This window comes from Lepus europaeus, chromosome 18, assembly GCF_033115175.1.
Source record: "Lepus europaeus isolate LE1 chromosome 18, mLepTim1.pri, whole genome shotgun sequence".
Lineage (NCBI taxonomy): Eukaryota > Metazoa > Chordata > Mammalia > Lagomorpha > Leporidae > Lepus > Lepus europaeus.
Window position 1 is genome coordinate 71,075,802 of NC_084844.1, and position 25,463 is coordinate 71,101,264.

At 42.7% G+C, this 25,463-nt stretch overlaps 1 pseudogene; it reads right to left on the minus strand.

Annotated features, from left to right (window-relative positions):
* Positions 1–451: 451 nt before the first annotated feature.
* Positions 452–22,075, minus strand: LOC133746989 (dystrophia myotonica WD repeat-containing protein-like; annotated as a pseudogene).
* Between the last annotated feature and the right edge of the window lie 3,388 nt (positions 22,076–25,463).

Below are 25,463 nucleotides of genomic sequence, written 5' to 3' on the forward strand. Positions count from 1 at the left end.
AGAAGGGTAGGGGTCTTGTGTCATAGTCACCAAATAGAGGGAAGCTAGGTTGAGGCCACACAGACAGGGACCTGGCTTAGGAGATAAGTGGAAGTTGAAAACCTGACAGACCTGAGAAGTTGAGTGACACAGTCTGGAAACAGGAGCAAGAACTCCAGTCATTACAGTGGGGTTAAGTGTCTGGCCAGCTTGTCCTTGGCTCTGGCTTTTCTTTCTGTGCCATGAAGGCAGTACTAAGTGTTCACTGGTCTCTTACTGTTAGCACTTATGTTTCCTCCCCCAGACTGTCCTGTCAGATGAGCCCAGTTTTACCAAAGTAGAGTTGATTAGGCATGAGAGAGATTTTCCTGTGGGACCAGTATCTTGGATTGCCCCACATCCACAAGCCCTTGAGTTACTTCTCAATACCTGGGGGCTCTTATTGTTCAGGGAGCTCAGACTCCTACCTTTTGGGGATCTTTGGCCAGACTACTGCTCTTAGGTCTTGGATTGCTCACTTCCTTATCACCCTGTGTTCTGCTTTAATCCCCAGGGGACAGTTGTCACATTCCACTGCCAATGTTTTTTTTACTGTTAGTGTATTTCCATTGGTGGCCAAAGGTCCATTGAAACTGAACATTTCAATAAAAGTATAAAACTTAAAAAAAGAAAAATTTTAACAAAGTTAAGAGGCATTTAGAGGGATGAGAACACCCTTATCATATCATTATTTCAGAAGTCAGTGAAGAATCCACAAACACTTTGATCATTGGATCTCTATCTTTCTAGGTTGAAGAGAGAATCATTGACATAGGAAATCTGAGGATAGCTGAAGAAATGAAGGTGACTTTTTTATTTGTCCTGGTTAGTCTTGTTAATGTGGGAATCCGTGGGGTCAGTGGGAAGGATTGAGGCCAGGAGGCTGGGGCACAGTGCAGGGACCCCAGCATCCACAGCTTCACACCACTGTGCCACTTGGGGAGTTGCCCGGTTGGGAGGAGATGTCATCTCAGCTAGCTTCCGGCCCGGCGGCTGGCGCTTCTGGTGAGCTCTGACACAGATGATGGGGAAGTGGCAGGTGGAGAGGAGAAGGGGAAACGGGTCCCCTTCGCCCTGTCCGGCCGGGCCCAAGTGCAGAGGAGGCCCTCCTGGCAGGCGGTGATGATGCAGTCCTCCAGGAAGAGCAGCACCGTGAGCCACACCTGAGCGAACTTCTTGCACACCAAAGGCTCCACCAGCAGCACCTCGTGGATCCGAGGGCACAGCGTGGTGCCTAGCACCTTGGCAGGGTCCAGGCGGCTGCACGGCGCGGGACCACTGGGCTTGTCCCCCCCGCCGCCGCCACCCCCATGGCTGATGTTGCCCAGGCTGTGGTAGCGCTTGTGCTCTTTCTCGGCCCCCCCCCCAGTCTCGCCACTCCTGCAGCGTGAGCGTGGAGAAGCGGCCGATGCTGAATGGCGTGTCGGGCTCTGCCGCCACCTTGCCCTGGCCACCTGCCTTGCCACCACCTGCCAGGTGTGGGAGGCTGTTGGAGCGGGACTGTGAGTGGGGCAGGGGCCCTGGGCCATGCCCGCCAGCCTGTGAGCTGCCAGCGGCAGGCGACGTGGTGCCAGGGATGCCAGGGAGGGTGCGGGTACGGCCCAGGCGTGGGTGTGGGTACAGCACGTCTTCGGTGAGGTCCCAGAGGCAGAAGTGCGTGTTCTGGCGGGCCTAGCCGAAGCGGTAGGTGACGGAGCCGGCCTTGGGCAGTGGGAAGAGTGGGATGCGTCCGGCAAAGCCTGGGCGTGCCCAGCCGCGGCCTCCCCCTCCTCCTCGCCCCCCTCCTCCTCGCCGGCCCCCTCCCCAACAACCGCCGGCTGCTGCCTCCTCCACCCGCGTGGTGTAGGGGTTAAAGGCTACAGCGTTGACCCAGGACTTGTGGCCATGGCCACTGGCCACCACGCAGCCCTCGGTGAAGGAACACACGGTGACAAGGTCTGCTTCGCCGCCTGTCACCATGTAGCGGCCATCCGGGCTCCAGCACACACACAGCAGCCCACCCAAGTAGCTCTTCATGAGCCCGCGCAGGGAGCACGGAGTCCAAGTGGAAAACGCGCTGGCAGCCATCCTGGCTGACGCAGGCCAGGTGCCGGCTGTCCGGCGAGAAGGCAAACTTGTTGAGGGGCCCCTCGCCCACCGCCCACTTGGCCAGCGGGTTGCGGGGGCCTTGCTCTTGGCGGCGGAGGCGGCGAAGCCCTCACCCTGCCTCAGCAGGCTGTACCGCCGGCGCCGAGGCACACGATGGCCGACGTGCACAGGTACAGGTGGCCGCTGGCGTGCGAGGCCAGGAACAGGCTCTCCGACTCGGGCACCACTTCAGATATGTCACCTTGGTCTTGTCGATCAGCCGCACCCTGTTGAAGAGCTTGCTGGTGTCCCTGAGGTCCAGGCACTGCACCTGGCCGGCTGGGAAGCCCACCAGCAGGGAGATGGCCTCCGTGGCGGCGGCGAACTGGCTGAAGTCCTGGCAGGTGGGCTGCGTGCCCTTGTAGATTCACTTGTCGGTGGGCTTCTTGAGGTCGATAGACCGCTGACTCCCGCGGCGGTGGCCCGGGTAGAAGTTCAGCTCGCCGCCCAGGTTGAAGCAGACGCGGTCGCCCCGGCACCAGCCCCGCGGGCGTGGCCGGCGGCTCCCCGAGGCGAAAGAGGCTGAGGCGCTCAGCCGGCAGCGCGGGTGCGGGCCCAGGGCCTGGGGGCGGCGGGGACGACGCGGGGCGCGGCGCCGAGGCTGGAGGCGGAGGCAGGGCCGGAAGGGCGTTGCAGCGGCTGGGGTGACGCCAGGGTCTGGGCGGAACCCGGGCTGAACCGCGAGCGGCGCCCCCTCTGCGCTGCCAGGCACCCAAGGCGTCCCCGACCCGCAGCCCCCCGGCCCTGCCGGAAGCTGCGGGACCGCGCTGAAGGAGTTGGGGTCGTCGCCCCGGCGACACCTCTTCCATTCGAAGTTGAAATATTTTTAAAATTAAGAGATATGTGGCCGGCGCCGTGGCTCGACAGGCTAATCCTCCGCCTTGCGGTGCCGGCACACCGGGTTCTAGTCCCCGTTGGGGCTCCGGATTCTGTCGCAGTTGCCCCTCTTCCAGGCCAGCTGTCTGCTGTGGCCAGGGAGTGCAGTGGAGGATGGCCCAAGTGCTTGGGCCCTGCACCCCATGGGAGACCAGGAGAAGCACCTGGCTCCTGCCATCCGATCAGCGCGGTGCGCTGGCCACAGCGCTCTGGCCGTGGCGGCCATTGGAGGGTGAACCAACGGCAAAAGGAAGACCTTTCTCTCTCTCTCTCTCACTGTCCACTCTGCCTGTCAAAAATAAAAAAAAAAATAAAAATAAATTAAGAGATATGGAGCACAGAATGAGAAAACCTATCAAACCACACGTCTTAGGAGCATGTAGGAGATACTTTATATGAAAGTATAGTGACTCTGCTTCTCCAATCCCTCTAGCCCAATGCAAGAAACAGCATGTACAATGTGTGCCAAGAAGAGTGAGTGACAAGAAATCTACATACAGGGTATAAGGTATGACTTCTTAATGGAAAACAGATATGATTATAAAACTTCCATGGGAAAAAGATGATTTAATAATGAATAACTGCACTAATAGATGAAAAAGAGAAAACAAAGAGCCTTGAATACCATCTTTGAAGTACTGAACACAGTCACTACTGCCCTGCACTTATCCAGAAAGATGAGCTGTCATTATTGACAGTGAAATGAAACCAAGATATCTTCCTAAGAGGCAGGGCATGATTTCAGAAGAATGAGAGGCAAAAATGAATGGTGAGTAGTAAATAAACTGCAAATTGCATCATCATCTGTTTGAAATAATAAACCTTATGGCTAATTTGAGGGGCTGAAAAAAAAAAAGAACTAAAATTCTGAATAAAAGCAACTCCAAATCAGAAAAGCAGTGATTACATTTTAAGTGTTCTAACAATCCCTACAGTCCTGAGGAAAGAAGTACAAATAATTTAAACTTTTACTTTATTTAGAAAAATCTGTATGGTAAATGTTCCATGATAATGACTAGTAATAGAAACAGCAAATATGCATCCCCAAAAAGGAAAGGAGAAAAATTCCATACACTAAGTAACAAAATAATTGCTAAAATAACAATAGGAAAAATGGTCTCAGGCTAAGAAAACTAAAATTCTTAATTAAGTGGGAATAAATCTAAATATATTAATGATCATACTAAATATAAGTAGGTAAAATTTTCTCAAAATCACCCAAATGGGTTCATTAGACAAAACTGAACAGTTTTTTTAAAAAGCCATTAAAATACAAAGTGAAAACAAAAATGGTTGTGAAAATAGTGAAGTAAAGGATTGAAAATATATTTCAGGAAAATATTTTAAAAAGAAACTCACAATCACTATATCAGACAAAACAGACTTTAAGGAAAACAAATATTTTTGGGAAAAAATAACGCATAATGGCAAAACTTTTAGTCACTAGGAAGATAGGATCTCAAATTTATGCTCCAAGTTACCTGAAAATATTTAAATCAATTAAAGAACTAAGCTACTGCAAGAAATAAGTAAATCTATAATGGGAAACTTTATTGCAGATCTCTACTGATAAGCCTTATGCACAACTTAGAACCAAATAAAAAACAAATAAATTCACATAATTACTGTGTACATACACATAAAATACACAGCATTTGAACCATTCAGTAATATTCACATTCTTCTCCAGCACTCCTCAAACCTTTACAAATCCCTATCATGTGTTACACCATAAAGTATGCCCCCTCAACATCACAGAGACCCTGTGTTTTTATTGGTGTTTCAATTTAGTCAAAACAAAAGAGATCATATATACTTCAGAATTACTAAATATTCCAAGTAAAACATAGATCAACATGGCTCCTCAATTATGCTCTTCTAAAAAACAGAGTAAAAGCCTATTATTTCAGTTTAAGAATAAATGCATTAAGATATATTTCATATAAGAAATAGAAGTGGTAGAAATGAAGTAATGTGACCATAGGGGAAGGGATTAGGATGACAAATGAAACTGATAAGGCTGTATTAGCCATTCTCTGCAACTTTACTTGTCAGTTCTGGGCATATATCCTATTGAGACCTTAAAATGATTTTTAATTTTTTATTTCTTTTTAATTATTATTAATATGAAGAGGGTATATTTCATGTTTTTCATAGGTATAATTCTTTTTATAGAAAGCTTTTATTTAGTCAATATAAATTTCATAAGTACAACTTTGGAATTATAGCAGTTCTTTCCCCAATACCCACTTTCCCACCCCCAAACCATCCCACCTCCTACTACCTCTCCCATCCCATTCTTCATTAAGATTCATTTTTTGCCAGTGCCGCAGCTCAATAGGCTAATCCTCCGCCTTGCAGCGCCAGCACACTGGGTTCTAGTCCCAGTCAGGGCACTGATCCTATCCCGGTTGCCCCTCTTCCAGGCCAGCTCTCTGCTGTGGCCAGGGAGTGCAGTGGAGGATGGTCCAAGTGCTTGGGCCCTGCACCCCATGGGAGACCAGGAGAAGCACCTGGCTCCTGCCTCCGGATCAGCGCGGTGCGCTGGCAGCAGCGCCCCTACCGCAGCGGCCATTGGAGGGTGAACCAATGGCAAAAAGGAAGACCTTTCTCTCTATCTCTCTCACTGTCCACTCTGCCTGTCAAAAAATAAAAAAAAATTCATTTTAAATGATCATTATATATAGAAGTTCAACTCAATACTAAGTAAAGATTTCAACAGTTTGCACTCACACAGACACACGAAGTATAAGGAACCCTTTGAAGACTAGTTTTACCATTAATTCTCATAGTACAACACATTAAGGACAGAGGTCCTACATGGGGAGCAAGTGCACAGTGATTCCCGTTGTTGATTTAACAACTGACACTCTTATTTATGACATCAGTGATCATCATAGGTATAATTCTAAGAAGATAACCATACTTCCCTCCCTCCCTCTTTTTACTCCATCATTCTCCCTCCTCCATTACTTCTTCTCCTTTAACTTTCACAAAAACATAATTTCAGTGCACTCTATAATTGTAGGGCTAAGGCACCACTAACCATAATATTGAAGAAGTCAAAAGTATAAAGATCACAGTTCCACAGGAGTATAAACAAGAGCTAAAAACTACAATCAAATCATAAGATGTCCATTTTGATCCTATACAATTTCTTCGTATTTTAACTGGTAAGTTAAAAAATTGAAAAGTACATATTGTTCTTCTATAGAAACCAAATGTAAGCCCCAAATTTTTTTAATATTCTAATAAATTTAATTAGATTCACTCCAATTCATTTGCTTAATGACAAGTGTCATTTTATTGTGGATGATTGAGCAGAGTTGCAAAACCATACAATAAAACTTATAGATTGAGTTGATTATTTTGTGGAATAGTGAATCATGAATGAAAATTGTTAATATCAGATGACACAATTTTTTTTATTTTTTTTTATTTTTTTATTTTTTTTATTTTTATTTTTTTTTTATTTTTGACAGGCAGAGTGGACAGTGAGAGAGAGAGACAGAGAGAAAGGTCTTCCTTTGCCGTTGGTTCACCCTCCAATGGCCGCCGCGGTAGCGCGCTGCGGCCGGCGCACCGCGCTGTTCCGATGGCAGGAGCCAGGTGCTTCTCCTGGTCTCCCATGGGGTGCAGAGCCCAAACACTTGGGCCATCCTCCACTGCACTCCCTGGCCACAGCAGACAGCTGGCCTGGAAGAGGGGCAACCGGGACAGGATCGGTGCCCTGACCGGGACTAGAACCCAGTGTGCTGGCACCGCAAGGTGGAGGATTAGCCTAGTGAGCCGCGGTGCAGGCCTAGATGACACAATTTTTTAGCTCACTTAATATCTGCCTTCCAGAACATTCTCCCCTCTCCCAGAGGGTTTGTTAGTATCTGAAACTTCTAACTGGAGAGCAAATATCTTCTTGGATTAAGAATGCTCTGTTTATTGACTCAGCTTCTTGCCTCCTTTTTCTAATCATCACTGGGTGGATCCTGGATTACTTGGGGACCTTTGGTTCTGATTCTTATACAAATTTTGTCTCTATAGAATTTCTTTAAAATGTCTCCCATGTCTCTCTCACCTGAAGACATCCTCAATCGATTGGTTCTTTCTGCTTTTTCCAGTATCCATTCTAGACAAACCTATTGTTTCTAGTATGTATGTCACTAAAGGCATTTCAGTTTCATCCAATGTACCCAATACACTGTTATATTAAACCTTTGATAATCTCCCAAAATTTCTGTTCCTTTTGGTTTTATCAAAACAACATTCTTGTGACTTTATTGAGGCATCAAATGTTGATAAGTTTGAAACCAATCAAATTAGCTTCTACCCATGAAAATAAAAGGTCAAATATGATACTGAAAGGGGGTATTTTTACCTACATGAATGATTTTAGTTAATCACCTCTCTTTTTCTTAGAAACAGGAAAGAAATGTATAACAGATATAGGTGGACATTCAAAGTTGAATTATTTTTCAAAAGAAGTTAGAATTAAACAGCCAAGGGGGGGGGGGGCGGAGCCAAGATGGCAGAAGAGTGAGGGCACACACAACAGTATGGGAAAAGAAAGTTTAACAAAAGTGGAGTTACTGTACCCTCAGAAAGAGACTCAGAAAAAAAAAAACTGCAGAGGAAACTTCCGGATCTAGTGGATGTGACACAGAGGACCTACGGGGAGAGCAAGGTGGCCCACTGCCCTGCCGAGCTGCGCCGAGCCACGCCAAGCCACACCGAGCCGCGTCTAGCAGCGCCGAGCCATGCCGACCCGCACTGAGCCGCGCCGCGGACACGGGAGCTGCGAGAGTGGGGAAAAGAGCGAGCCCAGCCACAGAAGGGCGGCTGCAGAATTTGAGCCCCAGCACTGGAAGGAAAGGTAACCCAAGACATTGTCTGGGAAGGTTAGAGTGTGGTCTGAGCTCATGATGGGTGGGGGAGGAACTACACCAGGCTGACTGGAGGAGAAAAAAAAAGGGGGGGGAACCAGCAGGGACACTAGCCTCTCTCTGCACTCTCCTTACAAAGCCCAGCAAGACAAAGAGCAGGGGCCGCTTTACATATGTAAAAGAAACTCCTGAGCCTAGGCAACCCTGAAGAACCAAACAGAGCTCTTTGGCCACACTTCCAAGATACCAAACAAATGTAGAAACCAAGGTAACAAGAGCAAGGAAGACACTATAATGCCCCCAAATGAAAAAGACACCCCAATTCAAGATTATGAAGATGATGAGATAGAAGAAATGAAAGAAGCAGATCTCAAAAAATTGATAAGATCATTAAGAAGCTCTCAAAAACAAATTCTTGAACTACAGAAATCCTTAATGGACAAGATAGAAAATCTCTCTTGTGAAAATGTAATATTAAGGAGGAATCAAAATGAAATGAAACAACTAGTAGAACAAGAAACTGTGATAGTGACGAGAAACCATAATGAAATGAAGAATTCAATAGATCAAATGACAAACACATTAGAAAGCCTTAAAAACAGAATGGGTGAAGCAGAAGAGAGAATATTGGAATTAGAAGACAGAGAACAGGAAAGGAAACAGGCAAACCAAAGAAAAGAAGAAGAAATTAGAAATCTAAAAAATATTGTCGGGAATCTACAGGATACTATTAAAAAACTGAACATTCAGGTCCTAGGAGTTCCTGAAGGCATGGAGAGGGAGAAAGGATTAGAAGGCCTTTTTAGTGAGATACTAGTAGAAAATTTCCCAGGTTTGGAGAAGGACAGAGACATCTTAGTACAGGATCTCATAGAACCCCTAATAAACATGACCAAAAGAGATCCTCGCCACGACACATTGTAATTAAACTCACCACAGTGAAACATAAAGAAAAGATCTTAAAATGTGCAAGAGAGAAACGTCAGATTACTCTCAGGGGATCTCCAATTAGACTCACAGCTGACTTCTCATCAGAAACCCAACAAGCCAGAAGGGAATGGCGAGACATAGCCCAGGTACTAAGAGAGAAAAACTACCAGCCCAGAATATTATATCCTGCAAAGCTCTCATTTGTGAATGAAGGTGAAAGAAAGACCTTTCACAGCAAACAGAAATTGAAAGAATTTGTCGCCACTCGTCCAGTCCTGCAAAAGATGCTTAAAGATGTGATACACGCAGAAACACAGAAACACGGTCACCAATATGAAAGAAGGTAAAGGAAGGAAACCTCACAGCAAATGATCACAGGGAACACAAAAATGATAGGACAAAGTTACTACTTATCGATAGTCACATTAAATGTTAAAGGCCTGAACAATCCAGTTAAAAGACAACGATTGGCTGATTGGGTTAAGGAACAAAACCCATCTATCTGCTGCTTACAAGAAACACATCTTTCTAACAAAGATGCATACAGACTGAAAGTGAAAGGCTGGAAAAATATATACCATGCCAAAAGAAATGAAAAAAGAATGGGCGTAGCCATCTTAATATCAGATAACATAAATTTTACCACAAAAACTGTTAGGAGAGACAAAGAGGGGCACTATTTTATGATTAAGGGATCCATTCAACAGGAAGATATAACGATTATCAATGTATATGCACCTAATTACAGGGCACCGGTTTATTTAAAAGACTTGTTAAGGGAATTAAAGGGAGACTTAGACCCCAATACAATAGTACTGGGGGACTTCAATACTCTACTCTCAGAGGTAGACAGATCATCAGGACAGAAGACCAACAAGGAGACAGTAGACTTAAATGATACTATAGCTCAAATGGACCTAACAGATATCTACAGAACTTTTTATCCTACACAGAAAGAATTTACATTCTTCTTAGCAGTACATGGAACCTTCTCTAGGATTGACCACATACTAGGCCATAAAGCAAGTCTCAGCAAATTCAAAAGAATTAGAATCATACCATGCAGCTTCTCAGACCACAAAGGAATGAAATTGGAAATTAGCAACTCGGTAATCCCTAGAGCACGTGCAAACACATAGAGACTGAATAACATGCTCCTAAATGAACAATGGGTCATAGAGGAAATCAAAAGAGAAATCAAAAATTTTCTGGAAGAAAATGAGGATAACAGCACATCATACCAAAACCTATGGGATACAGCAAAATCAGTGTTAAGAGGAAAATTTATATCAATAGGTGCCTACATGAAGAAATTGAAAAAGGCACCAAATAGATGAGCTTTCCAGTCATCTCAAGAATCTAGAAAATCAGCAGCAAACCAGACCCAAATCAATACAATCAGAGATGAAAAAGGAAATGTAACAACAGACACCACAGAAATAAAAAGAGTCATCAGAAATTACTACAAGGACTTGTATGTCAGCAAACAGGGAAATCTATCAGAAATGGATAGATTCCTGGACACATATAACCTACCTACATTGAACCAGGAAGACATAGAAAACCTAAGCAGACCCATAACTGACACAGAAATTGAAACAGTAATAAAGCCCCCCCCCAAACAAAGAAAAGCCCAGGACCAGATGGATTCACGGCTTAATTCTACCAGACATTTAAAGAAGAATTAACCCCAATTCTCTTCAAACTATTCAGAACAATCGAAAAAGAGGGAATCCTCCCAAATTCTTTCTATGAAGCCACCATCACCTTTATTCCTAAGCCAGGAAAAGATGCAGCATTGAAAGAGAATTACAGACCAATATCCCTGATGAACATAGATGCAAAAATACTCAATAAAATTCTGGCCAATAGAATGTAACAACACATCAGAAAGATCATCCACCCAGACCAAGTGGGATTTATCCCTGGTATGCAGGGATGGTTCAACATTCACAAAACAATCAACATGATACACCACATTAACAGACTGCAGAAGAAAAACCATATGATTCTCTCAATAGACACAGAGAAATCATTTGATAAAATACAACACCCTTTCATGATGAAAACCCTAAGCAAACTGGGTATGGAAGGAACATTCCTCAATACAATCAAAGCAATTTATGAAAAACCTATGGCAAGTATCCTATTGAACGGGGATAAATTGGAAGCATTTCCACTGAGATCTGGTACCAGACAGGGATGCCCACTCTCACCACTGCTATTCAATATAGTTCTGGAAGTCTTAGCCTGAGCTATTAGGCAAGAAAAAGAAATTAAAGGGATACAAATTGGGAAGGAAGAACTCAAACTATCCCTCTTTGCAGATGATATGATTCTTTATTTAGGGGACCCAAAGAACTTGACTAAGAGACTATTGGAAGTCATAGAAGAGTTTGTCAAAGTAGCAGGATATAAAATCAATAAGTAAAAATCAACAGCCTTTGTATACACAGGCAATGCCATGGCTGAGAAAAAAAAACTTCTAAGATCAATCCCATTCTCAATAGCTACAAAAACAATCAAATACCTTCGAATAAACTTAACCAAGGACATTAAAGATCTCTACGATGAAAATTACAAAACCTTACAGAAAGAAATAGAAGAGCATACCAAACAATGGAGAAATCTTCCATGCTCATGGATTGGAAGAATCAATATCATCAAAATGTCTATTCTCCCAAAAGCAATTTATACATTCAATGCAATACCAATCAAGATACCAAAGGCATTCTTCTCAGATCTGGAAAAAATGATGCTGAAATTCATATGGAGACACAGAAGACCTCGAATAGCCAAAGCAATCTTATACAACAAAAACAAAGCCGGAGGCATCACAATACCAGATTTCAGGACATACTACAGGGCAGTAGTTATCAAAACAGCATGGTACTGGTACAGAAACAGGTGGATAGACCAATGGAGCAGAGTAGAAATACCAGAAATCAACCCAAACATCTATAGCCAACTCATATTTGATCTAGGATCCAAAACCAAGCCCTGGAATAAGGACAGTCTATTCAATAAATGGTGCTGGGAAAACTGGATTTCCATGTGCAGAATCATGAAGCAAGATCCTGTCCTTTCACCTTACACAAAAATTCACTCAACATGGATAAAAAACTTAAATCTATGACCAGGCACTGTCAAATTATTAGAGAGCATTGGAAAAATCCTGCAAGATATAGGTGCAGGCAAAGACTTCTTGGAAAATACCCCAGGAGCACAGGCAGTCAAAGCCAAAATTAACTATTGGGATTGCATCAAATTGAGAAGTTTCTGTACTTCAAAAGAAACAGTCAGCAAAGTGAAGAGAAACCAACAGAATGGGAAAAAATATTTGCAAACTATGCAACAGATAAAGGGTTGATAACCAGAATCTACAAAGAAATCAAGAAACTCCACAATATCAAAATAAACAATCCACCTAAGAGATGGGCCAAGGACCTCAATAGACATCTTTCCAAAGAGGAAATCCAAATGGCCAACAGACACATGAAAAAATGTTCAAGATCACTAGCAATCAGAGAAATGCAAATCAAAACCACAATGAGGTTTCACCTCACCCCGGTTAGAATGGCCCACATTCAGAAATCAACCAACAACAGATGCTGGAGAGGATGTGGGGAAAAAGGGACACTAACCCACTGTTGGTGGGAATGCAAACTGGTTAAGCCACTCTGGAAGTCAGTCTGGAGATTCCTCAGAAACCTGAATATAACCCTACCATTCAACCCAGCCATCCCACTCCTTGGAATTTACCCAAAGGAAATTAAATTGGCAAACAAAAAAGCCATCTGCACATTAATGTTTATTGCAGCTCAATTCACAATAGCTAAGACCTGGAACCAACCCTAATGCCCATCACCAGTAGACTGGATAAAAAAACTATGAGACATGTACTCTATGGAATACTATACAGCAGTCAAAAACAATGAAACCTAGTCATTTGCAACAAGATGGAGAATCTGGAAAACATCATGCTGAGTGAATTAAGCCAGCCCCAAAGAGACAAATATCATTTGTTTTCCCTGATCGGCGACAACTAACTGAGCACCAAAGGGAAACCTGTGGAAGTGTAATGGACACTATGAGAAATAGTGACTTGATCAGCTATGGTGCTGACTGTTGATGTACAATGTAATACTTTATCCATTTTAGTATTTTTTGTGAACTGTGTAATTAACACACAATTATTCTTAGGTGTCTAAATCTTAACTGAAAAGTGATCCCGGTTAAATATAAGAATGAGAAAAAGAGAGGGAGAAGATGTACAATTGGGGACATGTTCAATCAGACTTGCCTCAAATGATGGAGTTAGAAAAGTGCCAGGGGATTCCAATACAATCCCATCAAGGTGGCATGTACCAATGCCATCTCACCAGTTCAGGTGATCAATTTCAGTTCACAACTGATCACACTGATAGATCTAAGAATCAAAGAGATCACACAAACAAGATTAATGTCTAATACTAACTGATAAAAAAAAGGGAGAGAAGGATCCAACATTGGAAGGGGGAGACACAGTAGACTCATAGAATGACAGATGTCCTAAATAGCACTCTGACCTCAGAATCAGCCCTTAAGGCATTTGGATCTGGCTGAAGGGCCCATGAGAGTATTTTAGGCATGGAAAGCCAAGACACTCTGGGACAAAAAAAAGATGAAGAAGAAGAAGACCTAAATGAAGGATCTCAGCGAGTGTGATCCCAGTGGAAAGAACAGGGCCATCAAAGAAGGAGGTACCTTTCTCTGAAGGGAGGAGAGAACTTCCACTTTGACTATGGCCCTGTCGGAATAGGATCGAAGTTGGTGAACCCTAAAGGCTTCCATAGCCTTGGCAACTCATGGCTAGAGCCTAGGGAGATTACTGATGCCATAAACAAGAGTGTTAAATTGTAAAATCAACATCAGGAGTCACTGTGTACTTACGTCCCATGTAGGATCTGTCCTTAATAGGTTGTCCAAGGTGAAGTAATGATATAGCTAGTACTGAAACAGTATTTTTACACTTTGTGGTTATGTGTGGGTGCAAACTGATGAAATCTTTACTTAGTATATACTGAATCGATCTTCTGTATATAAAGATAATTGAAAATGAAAAAAAAAAACCTTGGTGTTAAATTGGAAATTACATAGAAAAAAAATCAATCTTTTTTAAAAAATATCTTGCAGGATCTCTGTCATTAATGTGATGTACACTGTTATTTAATGCTATAACTAGTACTCCAACAGTATTTTTTCACTTTGTGTTGCTATGTGAGGGCAAACTGTTAAAATCTTTATATATACTAAACTGATCTTCTGTATATAAAGAGAATTGAAAATGAATCTTGATGAGAATGGAAGAGGAGAGTGAGTGGGAAAGAGGAGGGTTGTGGGTGGGGGGAAGTTGTCAGGGGGGAAGCCTTTGTAATCCATAAACTGTACTTTGGAAATTTATATTCATTAAATTAAAAAAATAAAATTCCAGACTTTAAAAAAAAAGAATTAAGCAGCCAAGATACACAACTCAGAGTCTTCCATATCAACATCATTGTGCTAAGCACTGAATGTGTAGGGGGAGGGTGGAGAGTGAAGACATCAGCCATTTATACTTCATATGTTACCTTGTAAAAACTACAGTGGATGAACCTCTCCTAGAACATTTTTATGAGTATGTTTACTTGTAATCATGACAAGATGATTTCCTGTATGTAAATTGAATTACAGAGACAGAGCAACAGACAGATCTTCCATTTTCTGATTTACTCCCCTAGTACCCAAAATGGCCAGGACTGGTCTCCTACAGGGCGGCAAGGATCCAAGTACATGGACCATCTGCCACTGCTTTCCTGGATGCATAAGCAGGATCTCTAAATTCTGATGAATTAACTTTGCAGTAGAGGTAGTACCAGCTTCTCTAAAAGTACTGACTCACAAAGGGGAGCACAGATAAGGCAGCACAGTAACATAAGGATAATGGTGGCACACAAAAACTTTCCCTCTACAGATTGTTCCAGTACTACAGATCCATACCCAGAACAAGATTGTTCACATTTAAGGAAGCTCATTTCTGTGCACATAAGCTTAGGCCAAAGAAGTGTTCTTCTGTTCAAGAAAACATCTTTATCATCAAGACATTACCATTGTCTGGAAGAGAATTCAGAGGTCAACTTAGGTAGCCTTGTAGGCGACAGAGATTGCCACTGAACTGTTTACTGTTTAAGAATGATGGAGTGCCTTCCATTTCAAAGGGCTTAGAAAGAGGGACAATAGTTCAAACATGCCAATAGAAACTAGTCAAAAAATAGTCATTGAAATATTTTTGATACAATTTTCCACATCAGAACAATATACATAGTCTGTCTTCTTTGAACTGTTGTTTTACTTTTTATAACCATCATTACTTAATAACAGCTATATTAGTATTTCAAGATCACATAATTGTCCAAAATAATTATGACTCCTTTTGTATTGATAGCAAGTTTTGGGTGACACTGTTTAGCAGTGGTTTTATAAGAAACACATTCTTTTTTTATTTGTTTATTTTTTCTTTTTTTAATTTGACAGAGTTAGACAGTGAGAGAGAGAAACCAGGAAAAAGGTCTTCCTTCTGTTGGTTTACCCCCCAAAATGGCCAGTACAGCTGGAGCTATGCTGATCTGAAGCCAGGAGCTGGGTGCTTCCTTCCAGTCTCCCATGCAGGTACAGGGGCCCAAGCACTTGGGCCATCCTCCACTGCCCTCCTGGGCCACAGAAGAGAGCTGGATTGGAAGAGGAGCAACTGGGACTAGAACCTGGTGCCCATATGGGATGCTGGCACTGCAGGCGGAGGATTAACCAAGTGAGCCACAGTGCCGGCCCTGCATTCTTTTTTTTTTTTTTTAAGATTTATTTGTTTATCTGAAAGTCAAAGTTACACAGAGAGAGGAGAGGCAGAGAGAGAGAGAGAGAGAGAGAGAGAGAGAGAGAGAGAGAGGTCTTCCTTTTGATGGTTCACTCCCCAGTTGGCTGCAATAGCCAGAGCTGTGCCTATCTGAAGCCAGGAGCCAGGAGCTTCCTCTGGGTATCCCATGCAGGTGCAGGGGCTCAAGCACCTGGACCATCTTCTACTGCTTTCCTTTTTCAGGCCATAACAGAGTGCTGACTCAGAAGTGGAACAGCCTGGTTTTGAACCAGTGCCCATATGGGATGCCGGTGCTTAGACCAGGATATTAATCTTCTGTGCCACAGCATTGTCCCCTAAAGAAATATATTCTACTCCTGGCCCAGGGGTGAGCAATTGAAAAACACATTTTTTATATGTTGGCATTTTTCTTTGCAACCATCTTTGCATGTTATCATCTCTCTTCCTCCATACTATATTCAAAGATCGCTTTTTAACAGAGGAAGCCTAAGCTACTTTTAGGGTCAAAATATTTAGAAAAAGCAAGCACAGGGGACAACATTTTGGTGTACTAGGTAACTCCCCACTTGCAATTCTGGCATGCCAAATGGACACTGGTTCCAGACCTGGCTGCTTCACTTAAGACCTAGCTCCCTACTAATGCACCTGAAAAAGCAGAAGGGTATGTCTTAAGTGCTTGTGCCCCTGCACCCATGTGGGAGAACCAGAAGTAGATTCAGGATGCTGGCTTCACCCTGGTCAGCCCGGGCTTTTGTGGCCATTTGTGGAATGAACCAGTGAATGGAAGATCTCTCTCTCTCTTTCCCTCTCTCTCCCTTCTCCTCTCTCTGTAACTCTGCATTTCAAATAATAAAGAGAATCTTTGTAAAAATAGTAAAAAAGAAATCAACCACAGAAAAAAATATTTGCCTGTTGTCAGGGGGTTTTCTTTCAGGAGTCTATAGTTGTAATTACTTGGGTTTATGTCTTCTGATCACAAAGAATTAGGAATATGGACAAAGAATGTGTAAACCATAAGTTAAGTTATTGTAAAAAAAGAGAAAATGATAGAGAATGAGAGATAGAGTGAGAGAGAGAGAGAGAGAGAGAAAGCAAAACAAAAAATCTTCATGAAGCAGAGATCCATTTATGCATTTATGGGTGATTTTCTAGGGTTTCTATATGCTGTAAAGGGGAAATTCTTGACTGGGCAAGAGGGAGGGACAGCTTTCATTGGTTAATTGTGAAAAAGTTGCAATGGAGACTCAACAGACACAATGGAAAATGCATGAAACTTTCCACAAGATGTGTAAAATTCTCATTATCTAAATCAGTCACAACAGCACAGAAACACTTTGATTACAAGGACTAGTACATGACATCAACATCCTTCACAGCACCCAGCTATTGACTTTTTTTAAAAAAATAGTTGTTCTGAGCTTTTTAAAAATTACTTACTTATTTGAAAGAGTTAGAAAAAGAGGGAGCGACAGAAAGAAAGAAAATCCATCTGCTAGTTCAAGCCCAAGATGGCCAAAATGGCCAAGGCTGAGCCAGGCCCAAGCCACAAGCCAGGTGCTGCTGTGGCAGGTGGCAGGTTTACCTGCTATGCCACAATAGTGGTCCTCATCCTTCTTGACTTTTCTCACATCCTCAGACTCATCTCCAGATTGGGGAGGTGGGGGACAGGAGGCTAGCCATGATTCTTTCAGTTTCTGGTGCTATATCACCACACTGGTATAAGAACATTTTGCATATCAAGGGTGAGACTCATCCAAATTTTGGGCTAGTATTTAACTTGTTGAATGTAGCACTCCAGAATGGTAGACTTAACCTCAAAACAATTCACCAATACATAGACTTTCTATTTATTTGAGATCAAAGAGAGAGAGAAAAAACTCCTTTCCATTCGTTCTCTCACCAAATCCCCACAATTGCCATGACTGGCTGGGCCAAAACCAGGAGCCACAAACTCAAGCAAGGTCTCACAGCTAGATGGCAGAGACCTAAATGCATGAGTCACAGGAAGCTGCAATGAAGAGCTTTTGCTGGGTGTCAATCCCAGCGAATCCCATATGAGATGCAGACATCTTAAAAGCTAGGCTAAATACTTACTCCTTTGTAGGGTTTTGATATTTTTATTTTTAAAAAAATAAAAAAACAAGAATCATTGTATTTCTACTGTGGTAGAATTATGATTTATTCAAGAACAATCTTTAATTAAGATTAATAGCTGCTGCATCTTTTATATTAACTAAACTTAATTTTCACATTACCAGTTGTTCTTATATAATTGTTCTCATATAATTGTTATTTTATAATTGTGAAACAATTTTCCAAAATCATTTGAAATGACTGGAATGCAAAGGTCTAAAACATCTGACACAAGCAAACTTAGATCAGTTTGAATCCATCTCCATCTTTTTCCAAGAAAAAATTCACTGATTTGATCATTATTGTCTAATCAAAGATAAGAAACTGAATTCATTTGGAATTTGCTTCTCTAACCCCCATCTTTCTTGTAGTTGTGGTACATGGAAGCTACTAACATCCCGAAAGCTTCCTCTCATGGTTGAGGGTTTCCCAGCCTGACACCAGGAAACAGAGTTTCCCCAAGGCTGCTGATCAGCTCATGAGCATCTGCTCCAATGTTGGCTGAGGTTACAGATCAGCCCCATTCTACTGCAGCTTCATCCTGACTTGCAACAATAACAAGAGGAGGTCTGGGGGTAATGGTCATACAGTCTTATGGCCTAAAGTGGTTACAGTCTGCCTTCAACAGAGATAGAACACATAGCCTCAGTTCCTCCATGCAGTCCTTGCTTCCTGCAGGTTTATTTTTAGATGTAAAAGAAAAGATTATTGCACTGAAAACTGACATTGACCTCTGGAGAATAATACATTTGGATAATGCATTGAGAAACTGTATGATTTGGTTCCTTTTCTGGGACTGTTTCCTCATTCTGTTTTTTTGGAATGGAATTGAAAAATTATAATAATTAAGGACATTCTCATCCGAAGGTTTCAGGATTTTTTTACATGTGATATTTACCACCAATCCAAGGGCAAAATGAAATAAAATCTTGAATCCTTGAATCATTTGGAGTGCTGAACCGTTAGAAGAGTTCGTCTTTAGTGATATCCATTAAAATACATTGATACTTCCTGGTGAGTTCAAGTCTTGCTTTAGGAAAGTCGGCAGGATCTGCCAGGTAACCGTGATGCTAAGGCACTAGTGCTTCAGGTGGAAGCATCCATTTGGAAAGGGTACACAGAAAGAATGGAACAGGGTTGCATAGAATTTCTAAAAAAGAATAAAAAGGACCGGTGCCACAGCTCAATAGGCTAATCCTCCACCTGTGGTGCTGGCACCCTGGGTTCTAGTCCCGGTCAGGGCGCTGGATTCTGTCCTGATTGCTCCTCTTCCAGTACAGCTCTCTGCTGTGGCCAGGGAGTGCAGTGGAGGATGGCCCAAAGACTTGGGCCCTGCACCTGCATGGGATACCAGAAGCACCTGGCTCATGCTTCGGATCAACACAGTGTGCCAGTTGCAGCGCGCTGGCTGCAGTGGCCACTGGGGGGAGTGAACCAATGGAAAAAGAAAGACCTTTCTCTCTGTCTCTTTCTCACTGTCCACTCTGTCTGTCAAAAAAATAATAAAAATATTAAAAAGGAAAATAAAAACAAAAATGCAAATATTGGCTTATACAGAATGACTGTCATGATTTTTTAATATTTATTTTCATTTATCACAAATGCAGAGCATCAGAGAGACAGATCTTCAATTCACTTGCTTACTTCTGAAATACCTGTGACATCCAATGTTGGGCCATGATGAAGACAGGAGCCAAGAACTCTATCATTGTGTGTCCTACATGGGTGGCAGGGCCTCAGACACTTCCAATGCTGCCTTCCCACAAACATTAGTAGGTAGCTAGATCTAAAAAGAGTGGCCAAGACTGAACTTGGTGATCGGATATGGGATGCTGGCATCACAAGAAGTTTAACCTGCTATGTAATGACACTGCACTACAAGAACACTTTTAAATCTTGATGTGTATCTTACCACTTTAAAAATTAGTAACAAGGACTTCACTGTGGTGCAGTAGGTTAAGCATCGACATCCCATATGGGTGCCAGTCTAAGTTCTGGCTGCTTCACTTTCAATCTGTCTCCCTGCTGAAGACCTGGGAAAGCAGCAGATGACCTAAGTGCTTGGGCCCATGCACCCATGGAGCAGAGCTGGAGGAAGCTCCTGGCTGTCGGCTTCAGATTGTCCTGGCTCTGGCAATTGGGGCCATTTTCTGAGTGAACCAGTGGATGGAAGACCTCTCTCGCTGTCATCTATAACTATGCCTCCCAAGTAAGTAAATAAAAAAAAAAACTTAAAAAAAAGAAATTAGGAATCAGCATTATGATTTCTGAGAATTCCAATGTTATTAAAATGAATTCTCTAAAGAGCAAGCAAAGATATCTTAGTGACAGCAACCAAAAGAGGGATGCTTATCAATCCAGGTCTGACTTTTAAACTTTTTAAAGTACCTGAAAGTGTTCTGAAGGGGAAGTAGTTAGAAACATCTTATTTACACAATGCCACAAATGTCACAGGGCCATTAATTGGTTTAGAACATGAATAGGTAACTATGAATACATTGATGGCCTACTCCTTATGCTTTACGCAATGCAACTTTATTCACATCTGGAAACAAACAGCACACACAAATCAAAATAATATTAAAGAGCATCTTAATATAACAGCACATTCAAAGGGCTATTGTGAAATCTACCTGCTTTAAACCACATTAACCATTCATGCATTCACATTACCCAGTATTCAGTAAGGTAAATGTTAATGCTCACCCACCAAAATATAAGTTCTGTGCTGGAAAGGCCTCTCGACTATAACTAGCCTCCCCCCTCACAGGAGAATGTCTGGCAAAAGCTTCCCACTGACTAAATATCTGTGAAGTGCAAGCATGTGAGAGTCACCCCAACACCTGTCATATTCTAGCAGTATCCCAACACAGGGCAAATGAGAAGTGATCACCCCAAGAGATCAGAACTGGAAGCCACCTGCTGGGGTCAAGACCTGGAATTACAGAAGTAAAACCATCCAAAGGCAACTGATGTTCAGAATAAAAAAAAATCCTAGAGTCTACCCTTGTAACAGAGCTACTCCAGCTGTAGCAGAGAGCTAGAGCAGCCAGAACTTTCACCAATGCCCATATGGGATGCTGGGACTGCAGGTGGTGGCTTTACCCACTACACCACAATGCTGGCTCCAACAAATCTTTTTTAAAATATATTTCTGTGTGCCTGATAGTGCATATATATGTGAGGGAGTATTAGAGTTCTCTGGAGAAACACTATGAATAGGATACATATAGAAAGATTTGTTATAAGGAATTGACTCATACAACTATGGAATCCGAAACATCCCACATCTGCTATCAGAAGCTGGAGACCCAAGACAGCTGATAATCTGAAATCAAAGGCTGAGAACCAGAGGGCCAGTGGTGTTAATCCCAGCCCAAAGGGAGAGGGAAATTACCTCTCAGCTCAGACAAGAAGGCAAGAAGCAAAAGGGATGAATTTCTCCTTCCTCTGCATTTTATCTATTCAGAACCTCCATGGGTTGGATCATGCCCAACCACTCTGAGCAATGTACTTTGAATTCTGCTGCTTTAGTCTAATCTCATCCAGGAACAACCTCACAGACACGCCAAGAAATAACACTTAATCTGGATACTCTATGATCTATGATGTCAAAACAGCAGTTTTCTAAAATCTGTAAAATGGTAAAGTTGTTAGGGCTTAACTGTGCATATTAGCAACTTCACAAGACATTCCCAAATTGTTGGTCAGAGTTTTTCAATTTAATACTCTCATTTGCACTACATACAATTTTGTTTTGTTCCAGTCTTTCTAATATCATGAATGGAAAGTGCAGAATTGTTTTAATGTGTATTACCTTAACTATTCCAAATGTTGGGCATTTTCCCTTTGGGAAATCCCTAATATTTTATGGGAGGAAATCTAATTTTGTGGGTGGAAATCTGAAAGAACCAACCAAATACTCTCAAACAGCCAGTTACTTCAGTATCTTTTGTTGAAAAATTGATTTTAACTGATATGTCATATAACCCTTTTTATATATCTGTTTCTCTCATGTAGTTGTGGGGATTCTATCCCTTTTAGAGTTTATTTCTGTTCTAAAAATAAATCCAAATAATTAAGGATATGTATTACTGTACTTTCCATTACTTTAACTACAATACCTGAGATGCTTCTTTGGGAAAGAAAATGTTGGATGCAGCTCATAGTTGGAGGTAACAGGTTTTGGTGGTCCCATACTCTCACAGAGATGGATGTTGCTCATGGTTGATGTGGAGGCAACAACAATTAGGCAGAACCTGAACTCAAATGATCAAACCTCTCTTGAGAACCACCCTCAAAGTGTGCTCCCACAATGACCCAAAGACTGGCCCCTCCTCCTATGGACCACAATTGGATTAGTCTCCATCCTTAACCCATCACCTTTAACATGAAAACATCACAGTGTAAACAATTCCTGCGGCACCCTTCTCAGGGTATTCGGCAAATGACATGATTTGCTTGTTCTTTCCTGTGGTGACAATTTACTGTTGTAGCTTTTGTAGTTCTAGATGATCTCATACATAGGCAGGATGATTATGAATCACTATTCTGTTTCCTTTTAATAGTTATGAATATTCTGCAGGTGTATTATCCCATGTTTTTGAATGCTGTGTTTTAAATTTTTGAAGTATTATTAGGATATTTAAACATTTTTATTAAAGTGTAAATTATTGGGACTTAAATGGGGACTATATTCCATTCATAGACTAATTCAGACAAAAGTGATAATCTTACAATATTGGGTATCCTTGCCCAATTATTTGCCCTTCTGCATCTTGGTTGTTTTATAATTTCATGGTACAGCCCATATACAGCCTTTCCATGTGTAAAGTAAAATTGTTTCTTTGTACAGGTATATCCATTTAGTGTGTAGAAAATTCAAAGGACTCTATCAAAAAAATTAGAACTTATAAATAAGTTCAGTAAACTTGTAGGATACAAAATCAACACACAAAAGTCATTTGTATTTCTATACATTGAAAACAAACTGAAAAATAAATTAAGAAAATCCATTCACAGTAGCATCAAAAGTATAAAACGGGGATTGATGCTGTGGTACAGCAGGTCAAGCCAACACTTGCAATGCCAGCATCACATAAAGAATTGCCTGGATGGTGTCCTGGATGTACTGCTTTCAAAAAAAAAACACCAAAAAAAACATGTATTTGAAAGCATCAGTTAGAGAGAGAGAAGACTCTTTCATTCACTGGTTCACTCCTCAAATGGCCAAAACAGCCAGCTCTATGCCAGGCTGAAGCCAAGGCCAGGAGCTTCCTCCAGGTCTCCCATGTGGGCACAGGAGCCCAAGGACTTGGGTCATCTTCTGCTGCTTTTCCAAGCATATCAACAGGGAGCTGAATTGGAAGTGGAGTAGCTGAGACTCAAGCTGACACCCATACTGCATGTGGCTATGATAGGTATTAGCTTCATCCCTGCCACCATAATGGTGGTCCCTACTCTGCTTCTGATCCAGCTCCCTGCTAATGTGACTGGAAGGCAGCAGATAATGGCATTATTCTTATGATTCTTGTTCCCCACTGGCAACTGTACCAGGGGCTTCTGGGGATTGAGAGAACAAGGGGAGTCCCTAGACCTCATTCTTTGGAATCTAATACATACAATAAAGCCATGCAGTATTTCCAATTTTGTTCTCTGTCATTGAACCACAACTATACGTTACCCTAATCAGCTAGGATAAGGCTTAGAGGGCTTTTGGATGGAATGTGAGTTGCCAATATTTTACCAAAGATTAATTCTCACACAGTGTACTCACCCAAACCAAACCCTCCTTGCAGAGGGATTGGGATTAGAGTCTTAGATTCTTGTCTCACACCAACCAGAACTGGAACCAATGACCTAAGTGAGGTTCAACTTGCAGGAGCCCAAGCAAATGGCACAGAAACAGGATTTCCAGTGTGCACTGAGTTCAATGTACCCAGTCTTGGAGCTCCAGGACTTCAAAAGTACTGTTTCCCTGTACCAACAAAGTGTTTACAGGGGCTGATGTCACAGTAAGGACAAGAGCTAAGGCGTCCATGCAAATGGACTCAGCAGCTAAGGAGGGTAGCCCTGAAATCCCAGCCTTGGGGTCAGCTCACCAAGAGCAATCTGGTGGACACAAGCAGTGCACGCCTCTCCCCAGTAACATGTGAGGACTAGATGCCCACTCCTGGCTGCCATTTGTTGCCAGTCAAAATCAGGCCTAAGCAGGTCAGCCCTGAACAGCCAATTCACCAAGAAAAGAGTTGATGCAACTAGACAGCTTTATTTAAGCCAGCATTCTTGGAGTAAGAGCAGACCTCTTTGATCCCAAACGCTCTCTATCCCAAGAATGCTGGCTTCTTCAAGAAACCTGTTTCCCTTCACTGACTCATTACTGGTGAATGGCCTGTCTAGTGGTGAGCAGCCTGGACCTACTTTGACCCCTAAAAAACACTCTGGAACTCAGATGTGAAGTGTGCACATCCCAAGCATTCACTTAACTACTAGGCTGAATGCCCACTCCTCTTGTTAGTATGTCTTGGATAGCTTTTATTGTTTTCCCTTTGTACTATCACACCACCTGAAATATTTTTTCAATTACAGTATAAATATATCTGCTGCCCTTACCTGAGGAAGAGAGGGTTCATTTGATTCAAACAGTGAGAATAACAACAGAAAAAGCTTCTTGGAGGATGTGGGACTTCAGTGAATAATGTGGGAAGTGAAGCCTTTGGTTTGGGAAGCGGAGGTAGGCAGCTGAGGCACCTCAACTTGAACTGACCTAACTGCACTTACTGAAGTAAGCTGAGGGATGACTGGTGGTCCCTGGAATTACGTATAGCATAACGCAGAAAAATTAACATAGGGATTTGTTCATACTTAGGGATAAAAAATAAATATCTCTACTACTATCACAACAAAATCAATTAAAACACAAATAAATGTACAGGATTCGCTGACATATGAGTGCTGCCATTATCATTTTCAAGAAATCATCATTTTACATTTTGTGAGTCCAGAAAATCTTCACCATTAAAACAATAGTATGAATAAAATCCCGAATAGCCCGCATGAGTCCCCAGATGCCCCCACACACGAGGCGATCTCGGGGATTAGAGCAGCGGTTTGTCCCCCAGCCCCTCCCCATCTGACACAGGAACCCCTCAACAACAAGCTCTCCAGGTTCCTCACTGCATCTACACTTCTCAAGTCTGGGCACTCGGGCTGCTCCTGTCCGCTGTCCTCTCAGAACTGCACCACGTGTGAGCCCGGTGATGGAGCGGCTGAGTAAACGGCTGAGCCACCTGGGCCGCACAGGTTCCTGGAGCCTCGAGCTGAAATCAGTCCTCAGTCGGGGCAAGCGTGGACTCTTGAGCGGACGTCTGTGTTCTCCTTTCCAACTGTTGAAGGACTCGGGAGCGGACCCTGAATCCGCACCCTGCTGTGCACCCAAGGTGAGCACAGCAACAGCCAGGCCCTCCAGCCCTGCACCCTGCCTGTGGGAAGCCAAGGAGCATCTGGGACTGGCTTTTGAGCGAGCTCATTCCAGTGCCCGCAGAGCTGCTGACTGCGCCTGGCTCCAGGGAGCAGCTGCCGGCCTGGGATGGACCCGGAGCTCCACCTGGACG